Source organism: Giraffa tippelskirchi, chromosome 6 (assembly GCF_054371585.1).
Source record: "Giraffa tippelskirchi isolate mGirTip1 chromosome 6, T2T-mGirTip1v1.2.pri, whole genome shotgun sequence".
Classification (NCBI taxonomy): domain Eukaryota; kingdom Metazoa; phylum Chordata; class Mammalia; order Artiodactyla; family Giraffidae; genus Giraffa; species Giraffa tippelskirchi.
The window spans coordinates 110,840,997-110,853,912 of record NC_137280.1 but is presented as its reverse complement, the minus strand read 5'-3'; the positions used below and the strand labels follow the sequence as shown (position 1 = coordinate 110,853,912).

Genomic DNA, 12,916 nt, shown 5'->3' with positions numbered 1-12,916 from the left:
TTGTCAGTAGGAATGTAAACTGGTGCAGCCACTGTGGAAAAAAGTATGAAAGCTCCTCAAAAACTAAACTAAATATACAACTTCTACATGTCCAGTTAATCCTATCCTGGGGATATATCTTAAGAAAATGAAAACATTAATTCAAAAAGATACACACACCTCAATGTTCATGGCAGCATTATTTACAATAGCCAAGATATGGAAGCAATCCACGTGACAGTCAACCGATAAATGGATAAAGACATGGTATTTATATACATAGGGCTTCCCTGGTGGCTCAAATGGTTAAGAATCTGCCTGCAATGCAGGAGACCTCGGTTCTATCACTGGATTGGGAAGATCCCCTGGAGAAGGGAACGGCTACCCACGCTAGCATTCTGGCCTGGAGAATTCCATGGACAGAGGAGCCTGGCAGGCTACAGTCCATGGGGTCCAAACGGTTGGACACGACTGAAATGCGGGAGACCTGGATTTGATCCCTTTATATACATAGAACATTACTGATTCACAATAATGATGGCAATTTTGCCATTTTTAACTATAAGGATGGACCTGGAGTGTATTAAGCTCAGTGAAAAAGACAGACATAGAAAGACAGACACTATATGTTATCACTTATATGTGGAATCTAAAAAATAACACTAATGAATTTAACAAAACAGAAGCAGACTCACAGATAAAGAGAACGAATTTGTGGTTACCCATGGGGAGAGGGAAATAGGGAAGGAGAAGACTGTAATAAGGGATTAAGAGGTATAAACTACTCTGTACAAAATAAATGACAAAGATATATCGTACAGCAGAGGGAATAGAGCCAATATTTTATAATAAAATACCTTTAAATTCCAAAAAAGGTCCGTATAGTCAAAGCTATGGTTTTTCCAGTAGTCATGTAATGATGTGAGAGTTGGACAATAAAGACGACTGAGTGTTAAATAATTGATGCTTTTGAACTATGGTGTTGGAGCAGACTCTTAAGAGTCCCTTGGACTGCAAGGAGATCAAACCAGTCAGTTCTAAAGGAAATCAGTCCTGAATATTCATTGGAAGGACTGATGCTGAAGCTGAAGCTCCAATACTTTGGCCACCTGATGTGAAGCTCTAACTCATTAGAAAAGACCCTGGTGCTGGGAAAGATTGAAGGCAGGAGGAGAAGGGGATGACAGAGGATGAGATGGTTGGATGGTATCACCAACTCGATGGACATGAGTTTGAGCAAACTCCACGAGATGGTGAAGGGCAGAGAAGCCTGGTGTGCTGCAGTCCATGGGGCCACAGAGCTGGACACAACTGAGCGACTGAACAAATGGAGTATCATCTAAAAGAACATCAAATCACTATGTTGCAACTAGAAACTAAGATAACATTCAGTTCATTTCAGTTGCTCAGTCGTGTCCGACTCTTTGCAACCCCATGAACCACAGCACGCCGGGCCTTCCTGTCCATCACCAACTCCCAGAGTCCACCCAAACCCATGTCTATTGAGTCGCTGATGTCATCCAACCATCTCATCCTCTGTCGTCCCCTTCTCCTCCTGCCCTGAATCTTTCCCAGCATCAGGGTCTTTTCAAATGAGTCAGCTCTTCACACCAGGTGGCCAAAGTATTGGAGTTTCAGCTTCAACATCAGTCCTTCCAATGAACACCCGAGACTGATCTCCTTCAGGATGAACTGGTTTGATCACCTTGCAGTCCACGGGACTCTCAAGAGTCTTCTCCAACACCACAGTTCAAAAGCATCAATTCTTCAGCACTCAGCTTTCTTTATAGTTCAACTCTCACCTCTATACATGACTATGTATAACCATATTAGTATAATAATATACTTCAATAAAGAAAAAATAAAAATCAGTAAATAAATAAGTAAAGGTATAGGTGAAATTCAACAAGGCATATTTGTGTTTATCTTCTCAGAACTAATTAAAACCAGACTTCAAATGACAGACTGCTTAGGCAACCATCTCAGGTTTCTAACCAGTTTGGAAACCCTGATAATTTTTTTTTTCTTATTGTTAGTGTTTCTACATATTGCCAGTTAATGTCCTGCTCATAGGGAATAAACAGACTTGAAAAATTTCTCTTTGTTGCAACTGGTAGGAAGAACACATTCAAAAGGAAAAATAAGAACAGATGCATCTGTTTTTATTACTGCTTAATGCTTTTCTCCCTTTAAAAGGCCCATTTTTATGTAAACAACTTTGCTTTCCAGTTACCTTTATACTAGACAATGATGCTATTAATTTTCAAATGTCTTTCCTTCTTTCCGTAGGCAGCAAACTCCTGGGTGCCACTTTTAGCCATGTACCAGATGAGAATATTAATTTAAATAGTTATCAGAAATTGATTTTCATGATCTCTGCAGAGTAGAAAACAGAGAGAAAAACCCCTGATGCATTGCAGATTTAAGGGAGAGTGACAGTATCTGTGCCATTTTATCCCTGTCCCTGTGTTATCCCTGTTTATTATTGCTGTGTCACTGTTCATATACTAGGAAATAACATGTACAAGGAATATTCTCTTTTCCTCATCCCCAAAAGAATATGTGAAATGTTTGTATTCATATGTCTTACTAATTAAAAAAATAAGAAATCTTGCATAGTTACACTCTATTGAATACTGCTCACTTTCATCCCATGAAAATGCTCGTCTGACAATTATTCCTTGCGGACATTAATGGTGGTACCATAGGCCAAATTAATTTCTCAGCAACTTTTCTGCTGTTTTTCAGACTGATGATTTTTCTCAATAAGTCCTGTGAGTTGTAGAGAGATTTTGTTCAAATCACCAAGCAAACTTATAAGAAACATTTGTTGAATATATTAACAACTATTATGTAACTTCCTAATTTCTGTTAGGTAGTTTGATAGTTATTTTCTACATCTTAACTATTTAGATAATACAGTGAAATATAAAGCCACATAGTAAAGACTTGGCAAAGTAACTCCTTGGCATGGAATATTAGGAGCTCTCAAAATCTGCCTTTGTTGACTTGGTAAGCTCTGTATCCCACTGCTGCTCCAACTGAAGGTGAATTTCCATCCAACTAACATTACTTAGTTTATACAATATTTTATATTGATGTATTCTCTGATCAGACCACGAGCAAGCCACAGAAAAAACTGGAAAGAATCGTGCAATTCAAACTGCAGGAAGATTTGTAAAGGCATTCAAACTTTGACCAAAACGAACGCAACTAGGTTTTTGAAAGCTTTTGCTATGCCAAGGAGAACCTCATATATCACCGTAACTATGAACAGAGAGCAGGAGAAAAGAGAAGGGGTCACAGTTATCCATCAACCTTTAAACAAACACATCTACGTTGCTACAGGTGGTGCACCACATAACATTAAATACATAATATTAAGTCATGGGCTTGCTGAATGCTGCTGCTTAATGCTTAAAATAAAAACTGAAGATTTATATTATACCCGCTTCTTGTCCTGCCACCTAGCTAACCTCAGGTTTTCAACCTGGGCCAAAGAAAATCACTTTTCAAGTGACCAACAGGGATAATTCTTCATTCAAATTTTCTAGTGGCTAAAAGATTCTAAGGGGGTGATAAAAACTTTAAGTTCTTTTATCTGTTCAAAATTTGACCACACTGTTCCACCCAAACCATAAATAAATCTGTATCTGTAGGTATAATCTTAACAAATACTATGTGCAATTATTCGTAGTCTTTCATTTGGTTAACATGTCTCCATATATATATATCTGGTATAGATCTTATTAGATAATCTTTATTAGTGATGACAACTATTAGATAGTAATCAACTAATTAAAAAATAGAACTTCAAGTTTAATGATACAAATTCTAATAATATTAATGTCTGTCCCAGAAAGATGAAATTACAAATAACTGTTTTGTTTATTTCAGGAAATTTCAGGCAACCTATTTACCTGAGCCACGCCAGTAGGTCTCATCAGAGTAATAGTCCCTTTGCAGACAACAGATTGTTCAGCTGGGTTTATCAAGCAAGTTTCATCTTGAAGGTTTATTTTAAAGCTCTCTTCTGGCTGTGTCCACTAGTCCTAAATTATTACATCTAAAAATCTGCACAATTGCAGTCAGGGTATGTCCATTCCACTTCATACAAAAACACCTTCCATAAACTACCTATAAACATTATACGTGATACCACCTGCTTTAGGGGCATTGCTAAGACTTACGAGGAATTGCTCTCTCTTGCTTCAGTAAGAGGCTGTTTTGATGACCTAGTGGAGACCTAACAGATAACAGTCTAACAGCTAAAAGGGGCATGTTCTGCTCTTCCATAGGTTTTAATAATAAAATTAAAACAATCATAATCTTTTACTTTTTATGTCAACTGACAACTGGGTTTAAAGGAATCTCATTTTGCCTCGTAATTATATGGTTTCCTCTCTCAACATATTATGGTTAATTTAAACAATTCACTTATGCATGATTAAAAACCAGCCAGCTAATTAATATGGACAAGCTAGTTGATGTCTGTAGAAACAGGCAATAAGTTTTTCAAGTTAATATTAATTTACCATTGTCATTAGGGGAAAATAAATGTATCTAAAAGAAAATTACTAAAGTGAAAATTTTAATATTGAATATAAGGATTTATTTTAATATCACTTGCTCTTACTAGAATTTGAAAAATATTTTAAGTGGTTAACTTAAAAGATAACTATTATCCTTTGTGTATGCCTTTTTAAAGTTAGCATGACATTAATTATGATCCCACGGATTGTCCCAATCTGTTTATCTAGAATTAGAAAGAGAAGACTTTGTGAATTTTTAAAAATTTCTTTTCCCCAGAGGCCCTGTTCAAAAGTCAGTTTTGCTTTGGTAGGAGAATATCATTGAGTCTTTTATGTTTCACATTTCCAAATGAATTCCTATTAGTTGTTTGTTTCTACTAAAGGGAAATCTCTGAAGGAGTTGACAGATTTCCATTGGAATTAAATGGAATTGAAATTTTTTATATATTGCAAAGTATGCAGTAATTAAGCATGAGAAGGGAAAAGATAAACTAATATGATTGATAAAATATTCCTGATTGCTTTAAAAGATTGCCCCCACACTACTGTACTCTTATCTACACTATTTTGCCAGATTTCAGAAAATGGTCAACAGAGCTATATAAAGGAGACACTATAAAGAGAAACCATTTCTTTGTTTTAACAGTCAGGTCCAAATAATCAAAGGGATGTAAAAGGAAGAAAAATAAATCACTGAAATCACTGAAAACACATTTTAGCCTTACTTGTGTACATTATTACAGAGATTAAAATTTTCATCCACTGATACGGACTAGATAGAGGGTATTTTAGGCAGTATCCTTAATTTTTTTCAAGTCTGAGGAAAATGATTCTTCACTGGATGTGGCAGGAGAGGGTCTGACATGCCTTTCTATCCTTCACAAAACCTGACATATAACAAGCAATAATAAATGTTTCCTAATAAATATTTGTTAATTATCATGGAGCTTTGATATACTCCAGTCTTATATTTTATATTTCCAGGAAAAATAATGATTTTTACCACTCAGAAGATGGTGCAAAAAAAAAAAAAAAATCATATATAACTCAATTCAAGTAGTCCTTAGCCATGTAATATAGTCACAAAAGATCTAGACTGAAAGCTGGCCAACTGAGCTTTTTGTCTCTATTAACTGCCCCCTTGAGTAAGGTTTACCTCTCTAACCTACAATTTTCTCACTTATCAAATAAGATTGGCTGAAAGAGAATCTTTCAGGTCACTGTTTCTGCAATGGTGTTTGGCTCCTAACAGCTCTAGTGAAAATCAGGCTGTTTCACGGTAAACTGCTGCCAAAAGTGACAGTTATGGAGTGGTGTTATTACTTGCACTTCAAGTGATTTTAAGTACTTTTTAAATTAAGGAAGATTCTCAAGGCTCTCCTAGTAACCAAACACAATATAAATGGCTTAGTTTCTACAGGGAAAAAAAAATCATGTTCAAAATTACAACCTAAAATCTATCAACATGATATTTTATTCTCTTGCAATTGTATATTTTCCCATGTAGTTATTTGTCAACAGGATATATAGCTAAACAAGTGAAAAATCATAAAATCATTTCCTTAAACATCAGTGACCCAATCAATCAAAACTTCATCCTACTTGTTGGATTCTACTAATAAGCTGTCTTTTCTTTCTTTCTTTCTTGAAGTATAGTTGATTTACAACGCTATGTTAGTTTCAGATATGTTGCTGTTGTTTAGTCTCCAAGTTGTGTCCAACTTTTTTGTAATGCCATGGACTATAGCCCACCAATGTTCTCTGTCCATGGGATTTCTCAGGCAAGAACTCAATACAAGAGTTGGCATTTCCTGCTCCTGGGGATCTTCCTGACCCAGGGATCAAACCCATATCTCCGGCATTGGCAGGCATAATCTTTACCACTGAGCCACCAGGGAAGCCCAGTTTCAGGTATACAGTATAGTGATTCGAGTTTGAGGTATTGTTTTGTTTTTTTTTTTTATTTTTTGCAGATTATATCCCAGTAGAGGTCATTCCAAGATATTGGGTATAAGTCCCTGTAGTACCCAGTAAATCCTTATTGCTTATGCATTTTATGTGGTGGTGGTGGTTTAGTCACTAAGTTGTGTCCAACCCTTGTGATCCATGGACTATAGCCAACAAGGTTCCTCTGTCCGTGGGATTTCCCAGGAAGAATACTAGAGTGGGTTGCCATTTAGTTTTTATCTGTTAATCCAATACTCCTAATCTGGGCCTTCCCACCCTCATACCCTGTCTCTTTCCTCTTTGGTAACCAGAAATTCTAAACTATCTTTTTTTAAATGAACAGTTGTTTTCACATCATAGAGGTTTAACAAGCTAAATTTACAAAATTAATATTATTTAGTTAGTAGGAAAACAAGAGAACAGGAAAGATTAGAGATCTCTTCAAGAAAATTGGAGATATCAAGGGAACATTTCATGCAAAGATGGGCAGTATAAAGGACAAAAACAGTTAAGGATCTAACAGAAGCAGAAGACATTAAATGAGGTACCAAGAATACACAGAAGAACTCTAAGAAAGGTCTTAATGACCTGGATAACCACAATGGTGAGCTCACTCATTTAGAATCAGACATACTGGGGTGTGATGTCAAGCAGGCCTTAGGAAGCATTACTATGAACAAAGTTAGTAGAGGTGGCATAATTCCAGCTGAGCTATTTAAAATCCTAAAATATGATGCTGTTAAAGTGCTGCACTCAATATGTCAGCAAATTTCAAAATCTCAGCAGTGGCCACAGATCAGTGACTTGAGAAAGTCAGTTTTCATTCCAGTCCCAAAGAAAGACAGTGCCAAAGAATGTTCAAACAACTATACAGTTTTGCTTCTTTTACATGCTAGCAAGGTTATGCTTCAAATCCTTCAAGATAGGCTTCAGCAGTATGTGAACTGAGAACTTCCAGATGTACAAGCTGGATTTAGAAAAGGCAGAAGAACCAGAGCTCAAATTGCCTGCATTTGTTGGATCATGGAGAAAGCAAGAGAATTTCAGGAAAAAAAATCTACTTCTAATTTATTGACTATGCTAAGGCCTTTGTGTGTGTGCGTGCGTGTTCAGTCAGGTCTGACTCTTTGCAACCCTTTGGACTGTAGCCCACTAGGCTCCTCTGTTCATGAAATTTTCAAGGCAAGTAAACTTTGTGGATCACAACAAACTGTGGAAAATTTTAGAGATGGGAATACCAGACCATCTTACCTGTCTCCTAAGAAACTTCTATGCAGGTCAAAAAGCAACAGTTAGAAACAGACATGGAACAATGGACTGGTTCAAATTTGGGAAAGGAATACGACAAGCTGTATATTGTCACCCTGCTTATTTAACTTATATGTAAAGTACAACATGCAGAATGCCAGGCCAGATATATCAGAAGCTGGAATCAAGATTGTCAGGAGAAATGTGGGCAATGTCAGATATGCAGATGATACCACTCTAATGGCAGAAAGTGAAGAGGAACTAAAGAGTCTCTTAAAGGTGAAAGAAGAGCATGAAAAAGCTGGCTTGAAACTCAATATTAAAAAAAAAAAAATAGGATTATGGCATCCAGTCCCATCCATCACTTCATGGCAAACAGAAAAGGAAAAAGTAGAAGCGGTGACAGATTTTTATTCTTTGGGCTCCAAAATCATTGCAGACAGTGACTGCAGCCAGGAAATTAAAAGACGCTTGCTCCTTGGGAGGAAAGCTATGAGAAACCTAGACAGTGTATTAAAATACAGACATCACTTGGTTGACAATTGTCCATATAGTCAAAGCCATGGTTTTTCCAGCCATCATGTATGGATGCGAGAGTTGGACCATAAAGAAAGCTGGGTGCTGAAGAACTGATGCTTTCAAACTGTGGTGCTGGAGAAGACTCTTGAAGTTCCCTGAACTGCAAAGAGATCAAATCAGTCAATCCTAAAGGAAATGAACCCTAAATATTCACTGGGAGGACTGATGCTGAAGCGCCAATACTTTGCCACCTGACACGAAGAGCTGACTCATTGGAAAAGACCTTGATGTTGGGAAAGATTGAAGGCAAAAGGAGGAAGGGGCGGCAGAGGACAAGATAGACAGCATGACAGAGTCAAAGGACATGAATCTGGGCAAACTCTGGGAAATAGATAGTGGAGGACAGGGGCGCCTGGAGTGCTATAGTCCATGAGGTCACAAAGAGTCAGACATGCTTAGCGACTGAACAACACAACAGTTAGTATTTTGACTATTTTTGGAGAAAATGGAAAAAAAATAATCATTTTACTTTTATGAGCTTTTTGTTTGATTTAGCTAAGAAAAGAGGATTAGTCTTGAGTCCAGGACATTGTAATCAATTAGAAAATGTGCAATTTAATCTAAATTTTAATTCATATAGTCTTCTCTAGATTTAAACATTTTATGATAAAATGTTTATTTTTAAAAAACTTTTCAATGTATTAATGTATGCATTTTACAATAAGAAACTAACCTGGTCAAAGCCTAATCATTAAAATTAAAAAAAGAAAATATCTATTTTTCTTTTAATAAATAAAATATACTAGGGTAGAAAGTGAAGAAGAACTAAAGAGCCTCTTGATGAAAGTGAAAGAGGAGAGTGAAAAAGTTGGCTTAAAGCTCAACATTCAGAAAACTAAGATCACGGCATTTGGTCCCATCACTTCATGGGAAATAGATGGGGAAACAGTGGAAACAGTGTCAGACTTTATTTTGGGGGGCTCCAAAATCACTGCTGATGGTGATTGCAGCCATGAAATTAAAAGACGCTTACTCCTTGGAAGGAAGGTTATGGCCAACCTAGATAGCATATTTAAAAGCAGAGACATTACTTTGCCAACAGAAGTCCGTCTAGTCAAGGCTATGGTTTTTCCAGTGGTCATGTATGGATGTGAGAGTTGGATGGTGAAGAAAGCTGAGTGCCGCAGAATTGATGCTTTTGAACTGTGGTGTTGGAGAAGACTCTTGAGAGTCCCTTGGACTGCAAGGAGAGCCAATCAATCCATCCTAAAAGAGATCTATCCTGGGTGTTCATTGGAAGGACTGATGTTGAAGCTGAAACTCCAATACTTTGGCCACCTCATGTGAAGAGTTGACTCACTGGAAAAGACCCTAATGCTGGGTAGGATTGGGGGCAGGAGGAGAAGGGGACGACAGAGGATGAGATGGTTGGATGGCATTGCCAACTCGATGGACATGGGTTTGGGTAGACTCCGGGAGTTGGTGATGGACAGGGAGGCCTGGCGTGCTGCGATTCATGGGGTCGCAAAGAGTTGGACATGACTGAGTGACTGAACTGAACTGAACTGTCAAAATGGAAATGTGAGGTTAGGAAGAGTTTTCCATCCATGTACTTAATTCAAAATATATTGAATGCCTCTATAGGCTAGGTGCTGATGTGGTCTGAATCAGAAGAAAATACAAATCATGTATTTTGCATGAATTAAATTGCTTAGCAACTTATCATTAAGAAGGTATGATATGCTGACATTACAATGAGCCTTTGGTCATGTTGACTTGGAGAGCAGAAGGAAAGACCTAGAGACACGTTAAACTGATTTTAAACTAAAAACTAACAAACAAGTACATTCTTGAAGATACAGACACATCTTCAAGGTGTGAGATAGTGACCTGTGGCTCTAAATAAGAGATAAAATGAAATTTTAGTAAAACCAGACTGCTACAAAATTCACAAGACTCCCCTTTGGGGAAGATAGGAATAGAAAATGTTCTGGGACTTGCATTTTAGGAAAGTTTGCCAAATCTTGAGAAACGTCCTAGGGCTGAACTATACCAGCTTGTGGGTTGGTAGTGGTGAGCAGGTGATGACTAAAGGGTGCCAGCCCTAAGGGATGCACTTTGAGAAGACAGAACAGGAAAGGCACTGGGATCCCAAGCATTCTAGAAACTCTACTCAGCCACAGAAATGGCAGTGCTGAGCTTCCAAAACGTGAGCCAGCTGTTTTCAGTGATTTGGGCAAGCTGCCCGTCAGCTTCCATTACTGAGGTCAATGCACAGAGATGGTAGATGGTGACAGAGATGATGACTGCCAAGGAACCCTAATGGTTGAATAGGATTTCTCTCCAGCACATGCACCAAGCAAGACTGTTATATTAAAACATCCCAGGGAACTGTTTTCACAAATACCAAAGCTTTCATTCTTTCGGTTTCCAGCCACATAGGGCTCACGGTTGTTCATTCATGAAGGAATTCTGTTTGAGTATTTTAAAGATAACAAATTCACTTTAAAGCCAAGGGGCCCACTTTAAGGTGAAATAAAACTATTTGTTTCAATCATACTATAAAATGTCACCCTCAGTTTTTCTTCCTTTCTTTACAGCAATGTTCTTTAGCTGGAATGTGAGTTAGATATAGATTTACATAGATACTGAGATGAATTAAGTTAAAATATATTACACATCTAAATTTAATATCCACTATGCATGTGTGCATGCTAAGTAGCTTCTGTCATGTCTGATTCTTTGCAACCCCATAGACTGTAGCCTGCCAGACTTCTCTGTCCATGAGATTTCCTAGGCAAGAATACTGGATAGGGTTGTCATTTCCTCCTCCAGGGGATCTTCCTGGATCGAGGGATTGCATCCATGTCTCCTGTGGTTTCTGCATTGCAGGTGGGTTTCTTTTACCACTCAGTCACTGGGAAATATTATGGAAATAAGAATATTTTGGGGAGTAATGTCAAAGTGAGAATGTGATCAGGTTAAGTTCTTTCAGAAGTTATTTTTCATTTAATTTTGTTAAGCTTGAATACATTTACAATTATTGACTAAAAGTTTTAAACCTGGAGGGAATTTACCTGTAATTTAGCACATGATTTTCTTTTCATCACTCATCCCTTTTCTGTTGCATTATCTAGAAAAGTTGAAAATTTGCCCCGCCTTCCACTGTGTTGAACATAGTTTGATGTTATAGTGTCAGGTAAAGAGTTAAAGTAGACAGTTTTGAGTATCAGCAAGGACAGCTGCTCTAAGAGAAAAAATACTCAGAACATCTAAAATGCCAATAAAAAGGGTTCAATTATCAAGCAACTAGTTTAAAAAATTAGACTGACAAATTTGACACATTCATAATATTAGAATAAATTTAATTATATTGGCTTCTTATTTAATATTTAGTTGCATCTCTGTTTAGGAGCAAGAAATGGTAGGTATACTACAATGCTCTTAATGTGAAATTAGAGACATAGGATATTATTTCCCAGGAAATTGTATGGACAGGGAAAGCAATCAACTTCCACCAGAGGTGGGTTTTCAGATTCAGTCCTTTCATGACATTTCATTGTTACTACCTCCAGTGTCAGCTGGTAAGAGAATATTTAGTTGGCAAATTTTTATTCTTCTTGGTATGTCTTCAGGGAAAGTTTTATTTATACTCCAAAAAGGTTTACTTGTTTTTTTAGTAAAAGGCAAGAAGAGTATCTTTCAAACTAAATCATAATGGAGAAGGTTATCTATTGCTGAAGTTGGCTGATTCTGGGGATTACTATGGATGACAAAGATCATGATCCAACAGGATTTGTATCTTATCTACGTTAGATAAATATAACTGAAATGACTATTATATGGTAGAATTTTGCTCCAAAGCAGAAATTCAATACTCAAGGACCCAAAGTGTCAGAGTAAAATGGTAGATGAAGGAAGAAAAAAAAGGACAACCTCAAGCTCAAGTCCCATTAATCAATATATTATTAGTTCCTCTTAACAGAGCTGTCCACATGCTAGAAATCTCTCTCAGGAAAAGCTTTCTTTCTGAAACATCAATATATCTCTTGTAATGTGTTCATGAAGAAAGCAAAGAAGGTACAAATGTTTTCCTTGTGAGTAAAGGAAAGTGAAGGGGTGTCCTTTATAAGCTACCTTGGAAGCTTTCCTGTGAAACTAAGAAAGCAGATTAACTGGCCATAGGACCCCTCATAAAATATTCAAATATTTTTCTCAGGAAATATTCAAATAAATGTAGCTAATAAAATCCCCAGAAACAAAAACTCCACTTTAAACAATGTGTTCAAGTCCCCGTTAGGCGTAGGATAGCCATTCACACTGAGTGTGCCTTCTGTAGGGACTGATTGAAAAGTTCATTTTTTATCTCACCCTTGAGGCCAGATCTCAAGGACACTAACCAAAATGATCCCTAAATGTTTCTTATAGAGGGAAATGTAACCCTGAGAGTCAAGTTTGGTTCCTTAATGCAGGATCACCACTGTCCAATAAAAGGCTGCTATTCCTCAAGTCCTTGCAATTTCTCTTCCAAATCAGCATGTCTGCTTCCGTCATGCTCTGATTCTGAGCCATGTCTGCTTCCTCTTGGTCTCATTAACTCTTCTCATCCTATCATCATTTAGAAACTACAATAGAACTGAAAGACTGGAATAGCATACGAGCACAGTGTTCAGAATTCATGAATAAAAAGC

At 37.2% G+C, this 12,916-nt stretch overlaps 1 protein-coding gene across 11 annotated transcripts in view; it reads right to left on the bottom strand.

The window, feature by feature from the left end:
* Positions 1 to 12,916, bottom strand: part of LOC145509796 (uncharacterized) — an 889,905-nt gene that overhangs the window by 497,414 nt on the left and 379,575 nt on the right. Inside the window, exons 6-7 of one of the 11 annotated variants that reach the window (XR_014056471.1) lie at positions 2,624 to 2,751; positions 2,213 to 2,355 (exon numbers count right to left, since the gene is read on the bottom strand). The exons of the other annotated variants lie outside the window; for them this stretch is intronic. The gene's annotated coding sequence lies outside the window, so the exon portion shown is untranslated. The remainder of the gene's footprint in view (positions 1 to 2,212; positions 2,356 to 2,623; positions 2,752 to 12,916) is intronic. 11 annotated transcript variants of the gene reach the window in all.